This window comes from Colobus angolensis, unplaced genomic scaffold (genome assembly GCF_000951035.1).
Source record: "Colobus angolensis palliatus isolate OR3802 unplaced genomic scaffold, Cang.pa_1.0 Scaffold296, whole genome shotgun sequence".
Lineage (NCBI taxonomy): Eukaryota > Metazoa > Chordata > Mammalia > Primates > Cercopithecidae > Colobus > Colobus angolensis.
In genome coordinates, this window is record NW_012116221.1 from 1750355 (window position 1) to 1770515 (window position 20161).

A 20161-nucleotide genomic window follows, 5' to 3' on the forward strand; every position below is an offset into this window, starting at 1 on the left:
CTATGTAGCTATTAGTTAGCCTCTGAATTCACCTCTGCCTGAAATTAGAAACTCCCAGATTCTTGCGTAATTACATAATTTCTATTTATTTGAACTGGGCTTTCTTTCATTTGTGATACAATTATCTGAGGCCTATTGCTAAAATTGATGTCCACCAAACAACATAATTACGAATGTAAAAGGTCTTTATAAGCTCTCTAGTGCTGTGTGTAAGTGAGGGATAATTTCTCGGAGATGCAACACTCCTCCTGCATAAAATCGTAAGACCTATTCCAGAGGCCTGTGCCCTGCTGGTACCACAGAGCGACACAGTCCAGCCCAGCACATAAACAAGTATTTTGTTTTCTTGTTCTTTAAAAAAATATATATATATAGTGATGCAAACCCTGTTCCAAACACTGATGGACAGATTTCCATGCTGCAAGGTTGTAACGACAGCTTCCAGGAGTGTCTTCCCACAGGCTTTTTGCGTGACTGACTTTTGCCAGTCTCACCTTTCATGTTGCTTCCTCTGAAAGTTCTCCATGGGGTCCACTGCTGAAGAGTCTCTCCCACATGCATGCGTTGTCATCTTCCTTAGTACATATGACTGCTGAATTTCCCGTTTATCTACTGATTTGTTTATCGTCTCCACCACACAAAAGCTCCATGAAAGCAGTAGTCTGGTCTCCCATCTTCACCACGGGGTTCTTAGTGACCAGAATCATGCCTGGCACACAGTAGATGCTTAATAAATATCTGTGAAGTAAATGAATGACTTGTAGAAATGTGATTATCTCCATGCATGGGGATTGCAGGGCTGAATCTGACTCTAATAATTAAGACCTGCTCCAATAGGTGCATGCCTTTGGATAGTAAAAATTGCATTATTATAGCTAAGACAAATATTCAGAACTAAAACTTTAGCACCTTTCTGATTTGTGAAAATACTCTTTCTGCTCTAGTAACCTTAGAAGTTCAGTATCCTGAAATGTATATCGACACCTGAATAGCCTCCATGATAACACTTGATGTAGTAAACGGACACTGTGGAATTTTAATTCTAAATAGAATATAACAAAATATAAAATGTAACACTGCATATATTTATGTGTATTACTGGTCATTTAGAGTATTATTATGTTGATGCCAGAGAAGCCTCCATACATAAAACCCTAAGTGACCAAGAAGCTAACCAGCCTGGAGGTGAAGATAACCAGCCTGGAGGTGAAGCTAACCAGCCTGGAGGTGAAGCTAACCAGCCTGGAGGTGAGGCTAACCAGCCTGGAGGTGAAGCTAACCAGCCTGCAGGTGAAGCTAACCAGCCTGGAGGTGAAGATAACCAGCCTGGAGGTGAAGACAAGCAGCCTGGAGGTGAGGCTAACCAGCCTAGAGGTGAAGCTAACCAGCTTGGAGGTGAAGATAACCAGCCTGGAGGTGAAGCTAACCAGCCTGCAGGTGAAGCTAATCAGCCTGGAGGTGAAGATAACCAGCCTGGAGGTGAAGATAACCAGCCTGGAGGTGAAGATAACCAGCCTGGAGGTGAAGACAAGCAGCCTGCAGGTGAAGCTAACCAGCCTGGAGGTGAAGATAAGCAGCCTGCAGGTGAAGCTAAGCAGCCTAGAGTTGAAGATAACCAGCCTGGAGGTCCCCTCTTTGGTTCAAATACAATGACTGTGGGTTCTCTGCTTGTTCCCTGCATGCTGTGGGGTTGCCATCGCCTCCCTGGGATAGTTTTTAAGTGGCACAGGTCATCTTTCTCAATATTGCAATGTCGTTATTTGCACCGATCCTCTCCCAGTGCTGTACACTCTAGTCCTTCCACACTCATTGTACTTGGAGGCTAAAGGATACTTCAGCTCCTGTCAGAGCTAAAGAGGGAAAATGGAGACCCAAAAAGTTCTCTTGGAATTTTAAGGTGGGTATTTTCCTGGAGACGTGGAGAACCTGTGTGCATGTCCTGTATACCTCACTGAATATGTGAAACGAGAATTAAACTTTTTTGAACCCGTTTTCTCATTGGCAAAATGGGAAAAATTATTTCTGTTAAAATTTGGAAGAGACAGGCTAGCTAATGAAAGAGATGCTTGGTAGAACTCAAATGTGGAATGGAGTCCTGTGTGTCCTAACCCACGTAAGTTCAGCAAGCTCGTTTTCTTGGCAAATACAACATGGTTCATGATTTGGTCCTCAGTTTTGCAAGCCCAGAAATCAGACAATAGCAGCAGACAAATACATGATTTAAAAAAACCAGAGTAAAAAATTGGACTTCCCAAAACTAAATTCACAGGATGGATAAGCTAAGCTGATGATTGATTTATTTTCAAAATTTTAGCTTGTTCTTACATAGACGTCTACTTCATTGTCTCAAGTTTCCTGAGAAGCTTGAACTTGAACCAAAAAGGCTTTTTGGTGTGTGTGGAATGAGAGCAAAGAGAAGTGGGTATTCCTGGGGGACGGTTCACCAGATCCCCCAGCCAGATTCCCACCCTGAGCAGAATGCCCCATCCTCCAGCCCGTCACTGCCCACGGCAGAGCGCACACCGTGGGGTGTGGCCTTCTTGGAGCTGTGTGCTCTGCTTGTCCACCTTCTCCTTACGAGCTGCCACAGACACTCTCGGCTGGCTGAGACAATGCCCATTGCCAACCCCATTGTTCCTTGTCTCCTCCCAGTAGAGAGCTAATGCCTGCTTTCTCATGCCTCTTGAAGCTGGGGATGGCTTTTTGGTAGTTCTGGTCAATAATAGACCAATGGAAGATTGCTGGACCCTTCAAGGGAAACTGCTGCATTCCTGATGAAAGGGACAGCTGGGGCCGTTCCTTCTCCCTTCTTCCTGCCTTTACTGGAGACATGAGACTGGGCTTGCAGCAGTGCCACCATTTTTGGGTGCAAGAAATCAAGCCAACACACTTAAGATAACGGAGTAGAAACTGAGAAGGAACCTGGGTTTTGGTGGCATTGCTGAGCCACCCTTAGCCCTGGACAGTCTGAACAGCTTGCCCTGAGAGACCATTACACAGCTTTATTGTTTAGGCCACTGTCAGTTGAAATTCTGGGTTTTCTCTGTTTGCTAACACATATATTATTATCAATGGTTAATCTATAGTTAGGAACCTGATACTTTGGGCCTAGGAGACATTGTGTCTTTTTATAACTTAGCGATTTGGTTTTACTCTCTCACAGCAATTGCACTTTCTGTATTTCCCAGTTCTTAGATAAGTCTGCATTGTCATTGCTACGTACTGTCTACAAGACCTACCTTAAAGGCTTATTGTGAAGATGAAATCACAATTTTTGAAAGTGCCTTAAAAACTCTAAAGAGCTTTAGAAAAGCAAGATAGTCTTATTATTACTACCATCTATAACATCTTCTAATGCAAGAGGAATAAAAGGTAAAGACATTTTCTTAATTTAGGGCATTTGTGGTGCTGTAAATTAAAGCAATGTTTTGTAACATTCAGAACATTTGTTGCTATTTATCTTCCAAGATTTTTTGAAAGAAGTTGTGTATACCAATCACTAGCCATGTTTCTTTTACCTTGTTTATATTTTGTCTTGTTTTTAGAAAATTTTATTGTGTATATTTGAAGTCTCAGACATGATATTATGTGATACATATAGTAGTAAAATGGTTACTTTGGTGAAGCAAATTAACATATCTACCATCTCACAGTTACTTTTGTGTGTGTAACAAAAGCAGCTAAAATCTACTTGACAAAAATCCCAAATACTATGCAATTGTATTAACTGCCATCCTCACACTGTCCACTGGAACTCTACCCTCGTTCATTCGACACATCAGTTCATCCTCCGCATCTGCCACTTCGTGTCCTTTCTCCCCATTTCCTTTCTCTTCAACTTCTCATGCTGGTAACCATGGTTTTATTGTCTCTGTCTCTGCATATTTGACCTTCCTGATTCATTGTTTCATAGATTTCACATATAACTGAGACCACACAGTATTTTCCTTCTGTGTCTGGCTTATTTCCTTTAGCAGCATGGATCCAGTTCCATCCATGCTGTGGGAAATGGCATAATCTCCTTTTTTCAGGCCAAATGTTATTCCATTGTACACACGGGCCACATTTTCTTTACCCATTGGCCCATCAACACACACTTAGGTTGTTTCTGTGTCTTGACTCTTGCAAATGATGCTGCAATGAAGATGGAAGTGCAGGTATCTTTACAGGAGGGTGAGCTCATCTCCTTTGCTTGGAGACTCAGAAGAGGGATTGCTGGATGGTATGGTAACCTCCACAGTGCTTTCCATAAGAGCTACACCAATCTACATTCCCACCAAAACTCTGCCAGGCTTCCTTTTCTCCACACTCTTGCCAGCACTCATTCGCTCTTGCCTTTTTGATAACAACCATGCTTACAGGTGTGAGGTGGTATCTCATTGTGGTTTTAATTTTCATTTTCCTGATGATTAATGATATTGACCCCCTTTTCATATACCTGTTGACTGTATATCAAGTCAATGGAGAGCCCATTTTTTGCCCAATTTTTAATCATGTTATTTGTTTTTCTGCTATTGGGTTGTAAGAGTTATTTTTTAAATTTAGGATATTAACATGTTATCAGATATGCAGTTTACAAATATCTTCTACACCTTTGTCATTCGCCTCTTGGCTTTGTTGATTGCTTCCTTTGCTGTGAAGAACAGTTTTAGTTTGATGTAGCCCATTTGTTTGTTTTTGCTGTTGTATCCTGGGCTTTAAGTGAGATGTCCAAAAAATCATTGCCACTTGCCCCTGCATTCTCTTCTAGGAGTTTTATAATTTCTGGTCTTCCATTTAGGTCTGATACTCATTTTGAGTTGATTTTTGTGAGTGGAGTAAGATAAGCATACAGTTTTGTTTATTTGCATGTGGAAATACAGTTTTTCCAACACCACTTTTTTTTTTTTTTGAGACAGAGTCTTGCTGTATCACCCAGGCTGGAGTGCAGTGGCACAATGTCAGCTCAATGAAACCTCTGACTCCTGGGTTCAAGTATTTCTCCTGCCTCAGCCTGCCAATTAGCTGGAACTACAGGTGCCTGCCACCATGCACGGCTAATTTTTGTTTTTTTTTTTTTTTTTAGTAGAGACTGGGTTTCATTAGTTGGCCAGGTTGGTCTGGAACTCCTGACCTTTTGGTCTGCCTGCCTCAGCCTCCCAAAGTGCTGGGATTGCGGGCTTGAGCCACGGTGCCTGGCCTTCCAGCACCATATTTTGAAACACCTATTCTTCCCTCCTTGTGTCCTCTTGGTGCTCCTGTCAAAAATTAGCTGACTATGTGTGTTTGGATTTATTTCTTGGCTCTGTATTCAGTTCCATTGGCCTATGTGGCTGTTTTTACACTAATATCATGTTGCTTTGATTGCTATAGCTTAGTAATATACTTTTAAATAGGGTTGTGTGATAACTGCCTTTCTTTCTCAGTATTGCTTTGGCTATTCAGGGATTTTTGTGGTTCTGTATAAATTTTAAGGTTGTTTTTGCTATTTCTGTGAGGAATGCCATTGAGATTTTGATAAGGATTGCATTAATCCATATTGCTTTGGGCAGTATAAACATTTTAACAATATCAATTATTCTGAGAAATAAACATTAGATATCTCTCCATTTATTTGTATCTTCTTCAATCTATGTTACTAATGTTTTGTATTTTTTAGCCTACAGGTTTTTACCTCCTTGGTTACATTTATTCCAACATTTAGTTTTTAATGTTATCATAAACGGGATTGTTTTCTTGATTTCTTATTTGTTATTTGTGTATAGAAATGCTATTGATATTTAGAGTTGCTTCAGCGTCCTGGCGCTGCTGCACTGTGGAGCCTGTGCTGTCCCTTAGCCAAGATGCCTGAGGAAATGCAGACCCAAGACCAACCGACAGAGGAGGAGGAGGTTGAGACGTTCACCTTTCAGGCAGAAATTGCCCAGCTGATGTCATTGATCGTCAATACTTTCCACTCGGACAAAGAGATCTTTCTGAGAGAGCTCATTTCAAATTTATCAGATGCATTGGACAAAATCCGGAATGAGAGTTTGACAGATCCCAGTAAATTAGACTCTGGGAAAGAGCTGCATATTAACCTTATACCAAACAAACAAGATCGAACACTCACTATTGTGGATACTGGAATTGGAATGACCAAGGCTGACTTGACCAATAACTTTGGAAATATCACCAAGTCTGGGACCAAACTGTTCATGGAAGCTTTGCAGGCTGGTGCACATATCTCTAAGATTGGCCAGTTCAGTGCTCATTTTTATTCTGCTTATTTGGTTGCTAAGAAAGTAACAGTGATCACCAAACATAACGAGGATGAGCAGTACGGCTGGGAGTCCTCAGCAGGGGGATCATTCACAGTGAGGACAGACACAGGTGAACCTATGGGTCATGGAACAAAGGTTATCCTACAGCTAAAAGAAGACCAAACTGAGCACTTGGAGGAACGAAGAATAAAGGAGATTGTGAAGAAACATTCTCAGTTTATTGGATATCCCATCACTTTTTTTGTGGAGAAAAAACATGATAAAGAAGTCAGCGATGATGAGGCTGAAGAAAAGGAAGATAAAGGAGAAGAAAAAGGAAAGAAGAGAAAGAGTCCAAAGACAAACCTGAAATTGAAGATGTTGGTTCTGATGAAGGAGAAGAAGAAAAGAAGATGGTGACAAGAAGAAGAAGAAGAAGATTAAGGAAAAGTACATCGATCAAGAAGAACTCAACAAAACAAAGTCTATCTGGATCAGATATCCTGACGACATTACTAATTAGGAATACAGAGAATTCTACAAGAGCTTGACCAATGACTGGGAAGATTACTTGGCAGTGAAGCATTTTTCAGTTGAAGAACAGTGGGAATTCAGAGCCCTTCTATTTGTCCCACAACGTGCTCCTTTTGAGCTATTGGAAACTGAAAGAAAAAAAGAACATCAATTTGTATGCATGCAGAGTTCTCATCATGGATAACGGTGAGGAGCTAATCCCTGAATATCTCAACTTCATCAGAGGGACGGTAGACTCGGAGGATCTCCTTCTAAATATTTCCTGTGAGATGTTGCAATGAAGCAAAAATCTGAAAGTTATCAGGAAGAATTTGGTCAAAAAAATGCTTAGAACTCTTTACTGAACTGGCAGACGATAAAGAGAGCCACAAGAAGTTCAATGAGCAGTTATCTAAAAACATAAAGCTTGGAATACACGGAGACTCTCAAAATCAGAAGAAGTGTTCAGAGCTGCTAAGATACTACACATCTGCCTCTGGTGATGAGATGGTTTCTCTCCAGGACCACTGCACCAGAATGAAGGAAAACCAGAACCATATCTATTATATCACAGGTGAGACCAAGGGCCACATGGCTAATTCAGCCTTTGTGGAACGTCTTTGTAAACATGGTTTGGAAGTGATCTATATGATCGAGACAAATGATGAGTACTGTGTCCAGCAGCTGAAGGAATTTGAGGGCAAGGCTTTAGTGTCAGTCAGCAAAGAGGGCTTGGAACTTCCAGAGGATGAAGAAGAGAAAAAGAAAGAGGAAGAAGTAAAAAACAAACAAACAAACAAAACACACAAAGTTTGAGAACCTCTGCAAAATCAGGAAAGACATACTAGAGAAAAGAGTTGAAAAGGTGGTTGTGTCAAAGTTATTGGTGGCGTCTCCGTGTTGTACTGTCACAAGCACATGTGGCTGGACAGCAAAACTGGAGAGAATCACTAAAGCTCAAACCCTAAGAGACAACTCAACAGTGGGTTACATGGCAGCAAAGAAACACCTGGAGATAAACCCCAACCATTCCTTTATTGAGACCTTAAGGCAAAAGGCAGAAGCTGATAAGAACAACAAGTCTGTGAAGGATCTGGTCATCTTGCTTTATGAAACTGCGCTCTTGTCTTCCGACTTCAGTCTGGAAGATCCCCAGACACAGGCTAACAGGATCTACAGGATGAACAAACTTGGTCTGGTATTGATGAAGATGACCCTACTGCTGATGATACCAGTGTGGCTGCAACTGAAGAAATGCCACCCCTCGAAGGAGATGACGACACAGCACGCAGGGAAAAGCAGAACAACCTCCGGCTGAGGGATGACTTCTCTGTTCAGTACTCTACAGTTCCTCTGAGAATATACTTTCAAGGACGTTTTTCTTTATTTTTGTTAACATTAAATAGTCCGTATGGCATGACAACAACTACTTCAAGGGGAATGTAAGATTTCTGTCTACTTCTAAGTGATGCTGTGATACCTTAGGCACTAAAGCAGAGCTAGTAACGCTTTCTTAGTTTCACACTGGCTTATTTTAACAGATGTGTTGTAAGATGTATGTAACATGATGTTAACTTTGTGGTCTAAAGTGTTTAGCTATCAAGCCAGATTCCTTAGTAGACCAAATCTTGTTATCGAAGTGTTCCTGAGCTATACCTTGATGTTTAGAGGAAAAGTGTTTGTTACATCTTGTAGCATCTACTTTTTGAACTTTTCATCCCCTGTAGTTGCCAATTCTGCATGTACTAGTCCCCTACAAACAGGTTAAACTGAAGCCACTTGATGGAAGGAACTGTCCCTGGGGCTTGTTTTCCAAAGAAAAGGATTGTTTGGGGGAGCAAGGCTTTAAGCCAACCTGAGCATATCATAAAGCTGTTTAAAAATAACGCAGAGCCAGTCTCGTGGAGGGAAGTGCCTGAGTCACATTCTGCTCAAAGTTGTAACAAATACAAAGGAGTCAAAAAGAAAAAAAAAAAAAAAAAGAAATGCTACTAATATTTATATGTTAATTTTGTATTCTGCGACTTTACTGAATTCAGGTATTTGTTCTCACAGTTTTTTCAGGAATCTTTGGGATTTTCTACTCATAGAATCATGCCATCTGCAATCGGAGATGATGTTACATCTTCCTTTTCAGTTTGGATGTCTTTTACTTCTTTTCCCCTTTTGATTGCTTTTGCTAGTGCTTCCAGTGCTATGTAGAAGGCACGTGGTGAGAGTGGGCAGCCCTCTCTTGTACCGAATTTTAGTGCAAAAGAGTTCAGTTCTTCCCCGCTGATTATGATATTAGCTGTAGGTTTCCCATAAATGGCCTTTATTATGTTGAGAAAGTTTCCTTCTATAGGTAAACAAGAGTTTTTATTGAGAAAGATTGCAGAATGTTGTCAACCTTGTTTATGCTTTAAAATTTTTTAACATGAGTAATTATTTAAGTAAGGGAAAAGAAGGCCTGTCAGAGTGACCAGCTGTCCGTGTTTGCCTGGCCCTGTCCTGGTGCTTGAATCTCTTGTTTCCTGGGGAAATTCCTAAATCCCAGGCAGCACAAGTGGTTAAACCATCACTCTACCAATTGTATTATCTTTAAATCTTTTAGGTTGCATTGCCTTAAGCTGTCTCTAATGTTAAAGGTCTTATATTTCATCTGTTCATCCACATAGCAAACATCAGCTGAGTCAACCCACTAATGTGTCCACCTCCATGAGCACAGATAAGAAGAAGGCTCATCTGAGAGCTCACAATCCTCATGGGCAGAGCTGACCTTGGTGCATAATTACATCATTATCACACCATGTCAGACTGATGGAAGCCAATGTGGTCAGCATCTGTGGGGTTCTTTGTAAACATTTGTTGCTTTCAGCAATGACAGGCTGGCTGGAACCTCTTAAATTAGGTAAAAAGTCATAATAAAGGCAGTTGCAGACTAAGTCTACCACAAATTCAAACATTTAGAAGCATAAATGCCTCAACACAGTCATGCAACCTATGTATTTTTTAACATAATGATCTCCTGTGCTGTACTGTAAACACCCTGACAAGCATTTCACACAAAAGGTTACTGTAGGGAAAGCACAGTCACATTCTAATGTTGGGATCCACTAACCTCTGAGTTAGATTAGACAGAGCAATCCTGCCTAAGAGTAGGGCAAAGAGACCCAATAGCTGCAAAGAACTTGGACGCAACGTTACAGGTGTGATCCTGCTAGGTTTCCGATTCTGCTCACACAGGGATGTCAGAGTCCACGAAACTTTGGTTTCCGATTCTGCTCACACAGGGATGTCAGAGTCCACGAAACTTTTTCAGACAATTATATATACTGAGCACTATTTATTTGATCAAGAAAAAGGGAGAACTATTTCTAGCGTTCTTTATGCTAATTAACAAACCTTCTGCTGTGTATCTAGATGAGACTTGACCTACTTGCCGTAGATATATCTAGAGTGTGAAGTCTTTGTTAACATGCTTCAAATGCAAACTAGTAATTTCTAGAATATGAATTAAACTTAATTTACATGTGTAGAAGGCTAAGGCATTTTAAAATAAATTATCTTGCAACAAATATAAGAAATAATTAGTGGTTGTTCTTTTAAAATGTAGAAAAAATCTCTCTGACGAAACAAAATACTTAGGCACTTCAAGGACTTGGCAAAGTGACCTGTGAACTAGATCTGAAGGATGAATATGAATTTGCGAACTCAAGAGAGGAAAAGTGATATTTGGTGGAAGACGGAGGCCTGCACATGGTATCTCCATAAAAGGTCTTACTACTCCAGGAAACTTCAAGAAGTGACTGAAAGCTCTGAGTCTCAGGAACAAGGGTTGAGAAATGTGCCTGAAATGGATATTTGAGAAGCCAAGAGAGTGGCAGGATCCGGAAGCCACAGTAAGTAGTTTGAACTTTCTGCTTAAGTATTGAGATGATAGAGGCACTTTTTTTTTTTTAGGCAGTACAGTGACTCATTGCTTAGGTAGCAATGAGAAGAATGGATTGAAGAGAGAGAGGTGTCAGGGAAGCAAACCAGAAGCAAGACATGACATAGACTTGGAGTCAGCTTCAAAATGTATTCATTCATTCAACAACCAATATCATATGACCTGAGCACCTACCAGGCACTCTACAGTAAAGCGGACCCTGGAGATACAGCACTGAGAATGCAGCCAGGCTCTCAAACGAGGCGTGGTAGCCTGTGCCTATGGCAGGAGGATTGCCCGAGCCCAGGGGCTCCAGGCTGCCCTGAGCTATGTTTGTGTCACTGCACTCTAGTCAGGGTGGCAGAGTGAGACCTGGTCTATGAGTAAATAAATAATAATAAAACATCTCAGTCCTCATGGACAGGGTGAGCACATCCCAGTCTGGCAGAGTCAGTTGTTCAACATAACTTTCAAAGGATCCAAGAATAACTCAAAAATGATGTGCTCATCCTGCTCTTGCTTCACTCATTTCAGGAGAGGGGACAGTCACTCAGCAAAAAAATGAAGCCTGTTAGCAAAGGATGTGTAATGGGGACATGGGGTCTGAAGAGAAAATGAGGTAGGAATGGAGACCGGAGTGTGTGCATGTGTGTGAGTGTATTTGTCTGTGTGTGAATTTTAACACGATGAACACTGGAGAGAGAAAGCCATGGAGCCACCTGAGGGAAGGAGTTCCCGACCTCGGAGCTGCAAGCATAGAGCCTCTGAGAGGAAGCCTGTGAAGAACAGTGAGGAGGCCTGGGCAGCTGGAGCAGAGTGAGCGAATGGGCATGGGACCACTATAGAAACGCAGGCTGCCTGGAAAAAAAGAGGGGCTACCACCGGGCAATTTTGAGTGAAGACAACATTGTCTTAACTAACTTTACAAAATATCTGAGTTTTGTGTTGACAAAAGTCATAACTACTTTAAAATAAGCAATGACTTTCTCCAAGCTATTTTACTTAGATTCAAGCTGCTGTGAGCCAGTGGGTAGTAGTTAAGATTAATATGCAAATAACACATTTTAAACTACAGGAGTGAATTACATTTCTAGGGCTGCTGAAACCATTGCAACTTTTTAGACGCCCATGAATGTGACATTTCACTGGCATTATATCATTTTAACTTTACAATCTGCTTGCCAAAGACAGGTCATTCCTTCCACTTTACAATGAGAAAACTGAGTCCTAGAAAGGTTAAGAACAGTTGGCCCATATGCAGAAAACTGACCTTGGAGCCCTTCCTTACACTTTAGACAAAAATTAACTCAAGATGGATTAAAGACTTAAACATAAAATTCCAATCCATAAAAACCCTAGAATAAAACCTATGGAATACCATTCAGGACACAGGCGTGGGCAAAGCCTTCATGACTAAAACACCAAAAACAATGGCAACGAAAGCCAAATTGACAAACGGGATCTAATTACACTAAAGATCTTCCACACAATGACAACCAAAAAATTATCATCAGAGTGAACAGGCAGCCTACAGAATGGGAGAAAAGTTTTGCAATCTACCCATCTGACAAAGGTCTAATATCCAAAATCTACAAGGAATTTAAACAAATGTACAAGAAAAAAAAAACAACCCCATCAAAAAGGGGGCAAAGTGTATGAACAGACACTTTTCAAAAGAAGACATTTATGTGGCCAACAAACTTATGAAAAAAGCTCAACAACACTGATCATTGGAGAAATGTAAACCAAAACCACAATGAGAACCATTTCACACCAGTCAGAATGGTGATTATTAAAAAGTCAAGAAACAATAGACGCTGGCGAGACTGTGGAGAAATAGGAATGCTTTTACTCCATAGAGGGGAATGGAAATTAGTTGAACCATTGTGGAAGACAGTGTGATGTGTCCTCAAGGATCTAGAACCAGAAATGCCATCTGACCCAGCCATCCCATTACTGGGAATATACCCACAGGATTATAAGTCATTCTGCTATAAACACACATGCACATGTATGTTTATTGCAGCACTGTTCGCAATAGCAAAGACATGGAACCAACCAAAATGCCCATCAATGATAGACTGGATAAAGAAAATGTGGCACAGATATACCATGGAACACTATGCAGCCATAAAAAAGAATGAGTTCGTGCCCTTTGCAGGGACATGGATGAAGATGGAAGCCTTCATCCTCAGCAAACTGACACAGGAAGAGAAAACCAAACACCGCATGTTCTCACTCACAAGTGGGAGTTGAACAATGAGAACACATGGACACAGGGAGGGGAGCATCACACATCAGGGTCTTTCAGGGGGTGGGAGGTGAGGGGAGGGAGAGCATTAGGACAAACAGCTAAGATATGTGGGGCTTAAAACCTAGATGACGAGTTGATAAGTGCAGCAAACCACATGGTGCATGTATACTTACATAACAAACGTAACAAACCTGCACGTTCTGCTCTTATATCCTGGAAATTAAAGTCAAATTAAAAAAAAAAAGAAAACAAGTTCAGGTTCAGACAAGTAAACAGAGAAAAAGGCAGATTTCTGAGAGCTAAGGGGAGCATGGATTGAGAATGGAGGCTATGGGACAGAATGCTTATTTGAAAGGACTGGCAGTGCAAGAAGAAAGAAAGAGGACTTCATATTATGTGCTAAGCTTAATGAATCTGGGGGAACTTTTTCAGCCCATTATTTTAATTTTAATAATAAAATCCTTTTTAAAAGCACCACTACGCTATAATCTGAATTAAGCTTCACTGTCGGTTAAATCCTGTCTGGTCCCCTGTGTGCATGGCATTATACAGGACACTGGTCTTAAAACACCAAAGAAAAACTACGTAAGTATTGGCCCTGTCCACCCCATTCCTATCTGTGTTATTACAGGATTGAATTGTAATTTGAATTTATAAAATTAATGTTGTTTTCATACTTTAATACATTTATTACTTGAAATAAATTATATTTCTCTTAAAAAAAAAAAAAACAGTTGGCCCTTGAATAAGATGAGTTTAAACTAAGTGGGTCAACTTTTTTCAGCGAAACATGGATCAAAAAATGCAGTATTCAGGGCATGTGAAACCCACATGTAAGGAGGGCAAGCTGTTAATTTCTGTGAGCTCTGTAGGGCTGACCCAGTGCTGGAACCAGCCCCCCAGGTGTACCGAGGGACAGCTGTAACTTGAAGACACACAGCTAATAAAAGGCAGAGTGTAGACTTAAAAGCTGGTTTTCTAGCTAATACAGTCCACGCTTTTATACTACCTAAAGCTGGCTATTATGAAACAATAATAATGTTAATTATTACAGTAATAATCCCACATAGTAACAAAATAAAGCAATAATAAATTTGTTTTTTCCTTCTTAATTGGGACAATTTTATTTTACAAAGGAAGATCACCAGCACTTTCTTATTTCTAGCAGTGTTCAAGTACAAATATTTCGAAATAGTGTAGAATGATTAGTACAATACTAGTAACCCTACAGTGTAAGATTTTTTGACTTTACAATGGTGCATAGGTGATGCGCATTCAGTAGACACCGCATTTTGAACTGTGCTCTTTGCCTGGGCTAGCAGCATGTGGCAGGAGGACCCTCATGAGGCAGATCAAGGGCGGCCAGCCCCAGCTTCCAGGAAGCCGGACGATCCAGGGGCATCAACCAACACCGCACCCCACAGTGCGCTGAGTTCATGAATGACATGAGATATGCAATACTCATGAGATAATTCTGCCAATCATAGGCCAGTGTAAGTGTTCTGGGCATATTTAAGGTGGGCGAGACCTGTGATGTTTGGTGGGTGAGGTATATTAAGTATATTTTCCACTTATGATGTCAGGATGTAACCCTATCATTATGTCAAGGAGGAGCACCTGTACTAGAACTACTACTAGTAAACTACTAGCAAAGCGTGAGAGTTGTGTTTGCTGCTTTGGAAGCGGTTCCTTGTTAGCAAGTGGCAGCATCGTGGAAGCGAATGTGGATAATTTGGGGAAGATGCAGCTGTTCAGCCTCCCGTGGCTCAGTCATCTTCCTACCACTGGGGGAGGAGATCTGTGCTGGCAAAACCCGGATCACACTTGTGGTTATTTGCCACTCACTAAATCAGACTTGGAAATAAGATCGTTTGTCACCAGAAGACTTTCAGTTATCTTCCTCAGGCTGGACTCTGTCCTTGCAAAACTGAATGAATCATCCATGTTTTGTCTTCTCACCATGGGCACAGGTGATCTCATCCACTCTAAAAAAGAAGCCGTCTTTGCTTTGTAGCTTCTGGATATCAGCCCTTTGTCAGATGAGTAGATTGCAAAATTTTTCTCCCATTCTGTAGGTTGCCTGTTCACTCCGATGGTAGTTTCCTTTGCTGTGCAGAAGCTCTTCGGTTTAATTAGATCCCATTTGTCTATTTTCGATTTTGTTGCCGTTGCTTTTGGTGTTTTAGACATGAAGTCCTTGCCCATGCCTATGTCCTGAATGGTACTACCTAGGTTTTCTTCTAGGGTTTTTATGGTTTTAGGTCTAACATTTAAGTCTCTAATCCATCTTGAATTAATTTTCTAAAAGGTGTAAGGAAGGGATCCAGTTTCAGCTTTCTACATATGGCTGGCTAGTCAGTTTTACCAGCACCGTTTATTAAACAGGGAATCCTTTCCCCATTTCTTGTTTTTGTCAGGTTTGTCACTCATAGGTGGGAATGGAACAACGAGAACACTTGGACACAGGAAGGGGATCATCACACGCCGGGGCCTGTCCTGGGGTGAGGGGAGGTGGGAGGGACAGCATGAGGAGATATACCTAATGTAAATGACGAGTTAATGGGTGCGGCACACCAATGTGGCACATGTATACATAAGTAACAAACCTGCACATTGTGCACATGTGCCCTAGAACTTAAAGTATAATAAAAAATAAATAAATTTTAAAAAAATGAAAAGAAAAAAGAAGCCCTCACTTCTTTGAAACTACAGACCCCTTGAGTTTGCAGAATGTGCCGCCTTCTCACTGCCAGGCAGGGCAGTGGTTTTCAGAATCTGAAGTCACTTCACTGCTTCCGGTTTGTCTCAGTGGTGGGGCATTCTGGGAAGGTGTTCACGGGGGATGGGAGGCAGGTGGAGGGGACCAAACATACTCAAAACACTACCCATGGCTTCCTTCAAGGCTGTGGCTTGAGGTGCGCTTTGAGGAAAGTGAGAACAGAAACCAGAGTCGCTGCACGATGGGTTCCAAATACTCTAATATCTTTCACTTTCCTCAAACTGCCAATCAACTCACATCTTAGAACGTCATTTGAAAAACAGAAATCCCAGTGTTTGGAAGCCAAAGACATTGGCTTCCAAATAATTTAACATGAGAAATATACTCACGTAGCTTTAGAACTAGAAAGACCATGAGAGGCTCTCAACTGATACCCACTGTGGTACCAATGAGAAATCTAAGAACATTTAAATGCAGCTTGTTTATACTAAAGGGTTTTTGTTGTAGTTGTTTTCAATTGCATGTTTGCGTGTTGTAATTTACTCATAAAGTATTATGTCTTTGTTTCTATAATGAGTAAAATGGAATGTTTATATTAAAATTTAAGGCAAACTGAGTGCTGGGATTCCCTTGAAGTCATGTGTATAAGAAGTGGTTTGGCTGATCCATCGTGAAAAAGCAGACTTTGGCTTGATAACAGCGAGGCGTTGTGTACGTGCCACACACAAGCCAGGAGAAGAGTGTGAATCTGTCATCGCTCATCGCAAGCAGTGAGGAAAATGAACTCATCAGCAGTGCTAGGAAAAAGCAGTCACTGACCCAAAAAAGCAGGGAGAACTCTGTCAAAAACAAATCAGGTGCCAGCCTTAAGTTCAGTGTTGCTAAAACGCTCTTGCCACATTTCTGGTTGATGTTTTTGTGTCTCAAAAAATAGTTACCTTGGGTGTAGTGTCTTTTCTCATGGGAACAATGCTTTGCATTCACAAAAGTACCTCTTTCAAAACCTCTACATTACAAATATCTTCTTATTAGTCTTGTGTGTTGTACAGGTAGCTCCTGCCTCCTTGCTGGGTCCAAAATGAGTTATATATATATATATATATATATTTTTTTTTTTTTGAGATGGAGTCTTACTGTCTCACCCAGGCTGGAGGGAAGTGGTGCGATCTCAGCATAATGTCCTCAAAGTTCACCCATGCTATGGCATATATTAGAATTTTCTTCCTTCTTAGGCTGAATAATATTCCAGTGCATGAGTGTACCATGTTTTCTTCATCCAATCAATCACTGATGGCCACATGAATTGTTTCCACCTTGTGGCTATTGTGAATAATTCTGCTCTGAACACGAATGTGCAAATATCTCTACACACCCTACTTTCATTTCTTTGGGGTATATATCCAGAAGTGAAATTTCTGCATCATATGGTAATTCCAGTTTTAATTTTTTAAGGAATCTTCTTCATCATGTTTCCATAGCCTTTGAGCCATTTTCAATTCCCACCAGCAGCATACAAGGATTTCAGTTTTTCCATTTCTCTCCCGCACCCGTTAGTTTCGGGTTTTTGGTTTTGTTTTTGGTAGTAGTTATTCTAACGGGGAGGATAAAATGTCGTGTGTTATTTTAGTTGTCTGTTTGTTGTCTGACACTGTCTTCCTTCTGGAGAGAAGAACGCCTTTGCCGCTGAACTCACTCATCTTTATGTCACTACTGTCTAATTACATGCCTGGAACACAGTATGTCCTCAAAAGCAGCTGTTCAAAGAATAAATGTTGCTATGGGTAAAAATGGATATAAAATTGCAAAAGAGCTTTAAGCTTCTTCAGCAAAGGAAAGGCAGGTGACCCACCAAATCGTTTTCTCCAGTGGGCCAAGGAGTACAGAATCATGGCTGGGAGCTTCAGGTGGCAGCGGTGAAAAGAGGAGCAGGCGGACCAGCCCCCATGGCCCTTTCGAGGAAAAATGAAGGGTGGGAATACAACCGGGGGCTGACCCAGGACCAAGGGAGAGCCTTGAGGTTTTTCTTAGAGGAAAATCCTACCTGCCATAACCCTCAGTCCCTAAGTTCCCGGCCCCTCCATCTCCACTCACCTGGGCACACGTCAGGATCTCCCCGCTGTAGCCATGGGTGCCATTGGGTATGTAGCATGGGGCTGCTTCTGTGTTCCAGACACCCAGCGTCAGAACACAACTGCACAATCCCTTTAATTAGGCTTTTGGTATCCAAACAATCCGGGAAAATGGCCCACTGGCAAATTGGAGAATGCCATCATCCTTATCACAGTTTTATTTATCACAACGCCAATAGTCATAAAAAGATAAATAATGTGGCAAGATCAAAGGGTACATCCCTAAGCTCCTGGCTCCACTCTACTATGGAGGCTGCCCTCGTGACCTCTATCAGCAACTTAAGGAGATGTTTTGCATATTTCATTGTCAAGGTGTAAATATATTCCTTTTCTGCGCTCGATTTTTCTAAGGAAGCCTAGTTCCTCACTTTATATTTCTTCTCTCATTATCTCCTGGAGTATGGGCAGGTCTGGAACTTCCTATTACTCAATGTTGTGCACTTCTAAACCACAGGCCTTTCTATTCAGTATATTCTTTAAGTAATTACAAGTCCCTTTTATAATAAACTCTTCCCAACTTGTTACCAGTCTACATTTTTATCTTCATTTGGTTCTGCTCTTAAATTGTTTCAGCAATGCTAATAACAAAGAAAAAGATAAGGTCGGCTGGCTTTTCTCCCTCACTCACAGCAGCTCAGAAAATGAATTGCAGCATTCTCCCTTCCTATTTGTGCAGGTAATGATGTATTCATTGTGGCAAAGTCTTCACAGATAATAAAAATTACATGATTTGCAGATGTGCTAATTATCTCATCCTGATCAAGAAAAAAATTCTGAATTGGCTGCCAACTAAGCAGTTTAATTTACACCCATATTTGATGCTGGCATGAAGCCTGAGCTATTTTATGTTACTTTATTTTTCTTTGGCTAGGAAATTAAGATATTCTGGAAAAGTATTATTAAGAAACGCTTAAAACAGCCTATATGTAAGATTGACTGTGGAAGGTCACCCCTAGTGAAGTTACAATGCAGATGTAAATGCGGAGAGATGGCGAGAAAATCAGAAGACAAACAGGATGAATGGTTTGCTGTATTCAACTTGAGTAGTGGGAACTAACTCAATCTATTTTGGACGTGCAGAGATAACGCTCTTATTAAATGACTATTTGCACCAAGAAAGGAGCAAACTATTTGTTTTTAAGACACAAAAACTACATCATTTCTTGGCAACTGAAAGAGGCCAACATTTTCATGGTGTTCCATTCATTTCTTTCTTTATACTTTTACAGCATTAAGACCAGTATTGTTAGCAATTGCAGACTAGTTTTACTAGATTCAGTTACTTTTGAACACAGTTCTTTGTAATTTTCTGACAGAATATTTAGTTATGAAATGTGGCATAAGACTATATTCTTGAAGAAAAAAACCTTGGTCTTTAATCTTAATTGATGTATTTCAACCTGAAGACAATCACTGGATAGGATTTATACGTATAAAATAACACTTTCAATATCATAAAATATTGCAACTTATAAGCCAAAATGGTTTGCTGTTAGAGAGAAGACGAAGAAGGGAAAGAGCTTGTTTTTATGTATTTTGTTAGTGGGAATCTGACTTTTCTTCAATTTCAACCTATTGATGTTTCCAACATAGAGAAAACTGGCTTTCTTTTGCTTCTAACACACAAAAGTACTAAGTCAAGTAATCCAAATTTTTCTCACCCTCTTTCTCTCCTAATCATCTGTGGAAACACATAAACTTCCACAAGTTGGTGAGGTGTACAATGTGAGGCCACTACAAGATCAAAGCATCGACGAGTCCGTCATGCCGGTTCTTTTGGATATTAGTGCTTCCGGGTTAAAAAAGTGATAAAAGTAGGCTGTGGAGCTTCAACTAAAATTCAAGTCTTTTGGGTTCCAATCAAAAGTTCTTTTCACTAAAACACTCTTGCCCTATTGCCTTGGGCAACACTTTCTACTTTTATAAGTCTCTGTCTCATTTTCAAAGTTAATATAATGTATTATCTAAACCCACTCATTGGTATTTTTTTTTTTGGACATAAAACTCACATTTACATAAAAGTATACTGTAAAACATAAATATAAGATTTTTCCCCTTGGAAATCATAGAAATCTGAATATGCACATGCTCCTCACATGGCTATGGGAATCAGGCTTTGCTGTTACAGGATGATGATAATAATAATAACTTGTGAAAGCCCCCTGTGGGAAGAAGAGAGACTCGTTCCTGTGCCAGCCTAGACATGTGCACTTGGCTTGTGTTCTGCTCAGAAAGTCCCTGGATGGAACTTGAGCTGCTTTGTGGTCCTGGAACCAGGTGGGTGCTGCTGTACGACAAGGAGGAGGACGTCCCTCGTAAACCTGACGCCTGGGCCACGCACCTCTCTCCACCCTGACGCCTGGGCCACGCACCTCTCTCCGTCCTGACGCCTGGGCCACGCACCTCTCTCCACCC

The 20161-nt window shown here is 40.8% G+C and overlaps 1 pseudogene across 1 annotated transcript; it reads left to right on the forward strand.

Annotated features, from left to right (window-relative positions):
* The first annotated feature begins 5768 nt into the window (after positions 1 to 5768).
* On the forward strand, positions 5769 to 8515 carry LOC105516958 (annotated as a pseudogene). Its single transcript, XR_001002583.1, has 3 exons — positions 5769 to 6057; positions 6202 to 7511; positions 7546 to 8515. The product of XR_001002583.1 is annotated as a heat shock protein HSP 90-alpha-like (transcript).
* Positions 8516 to 20161: the final 11646 nt, after the last annotated feature.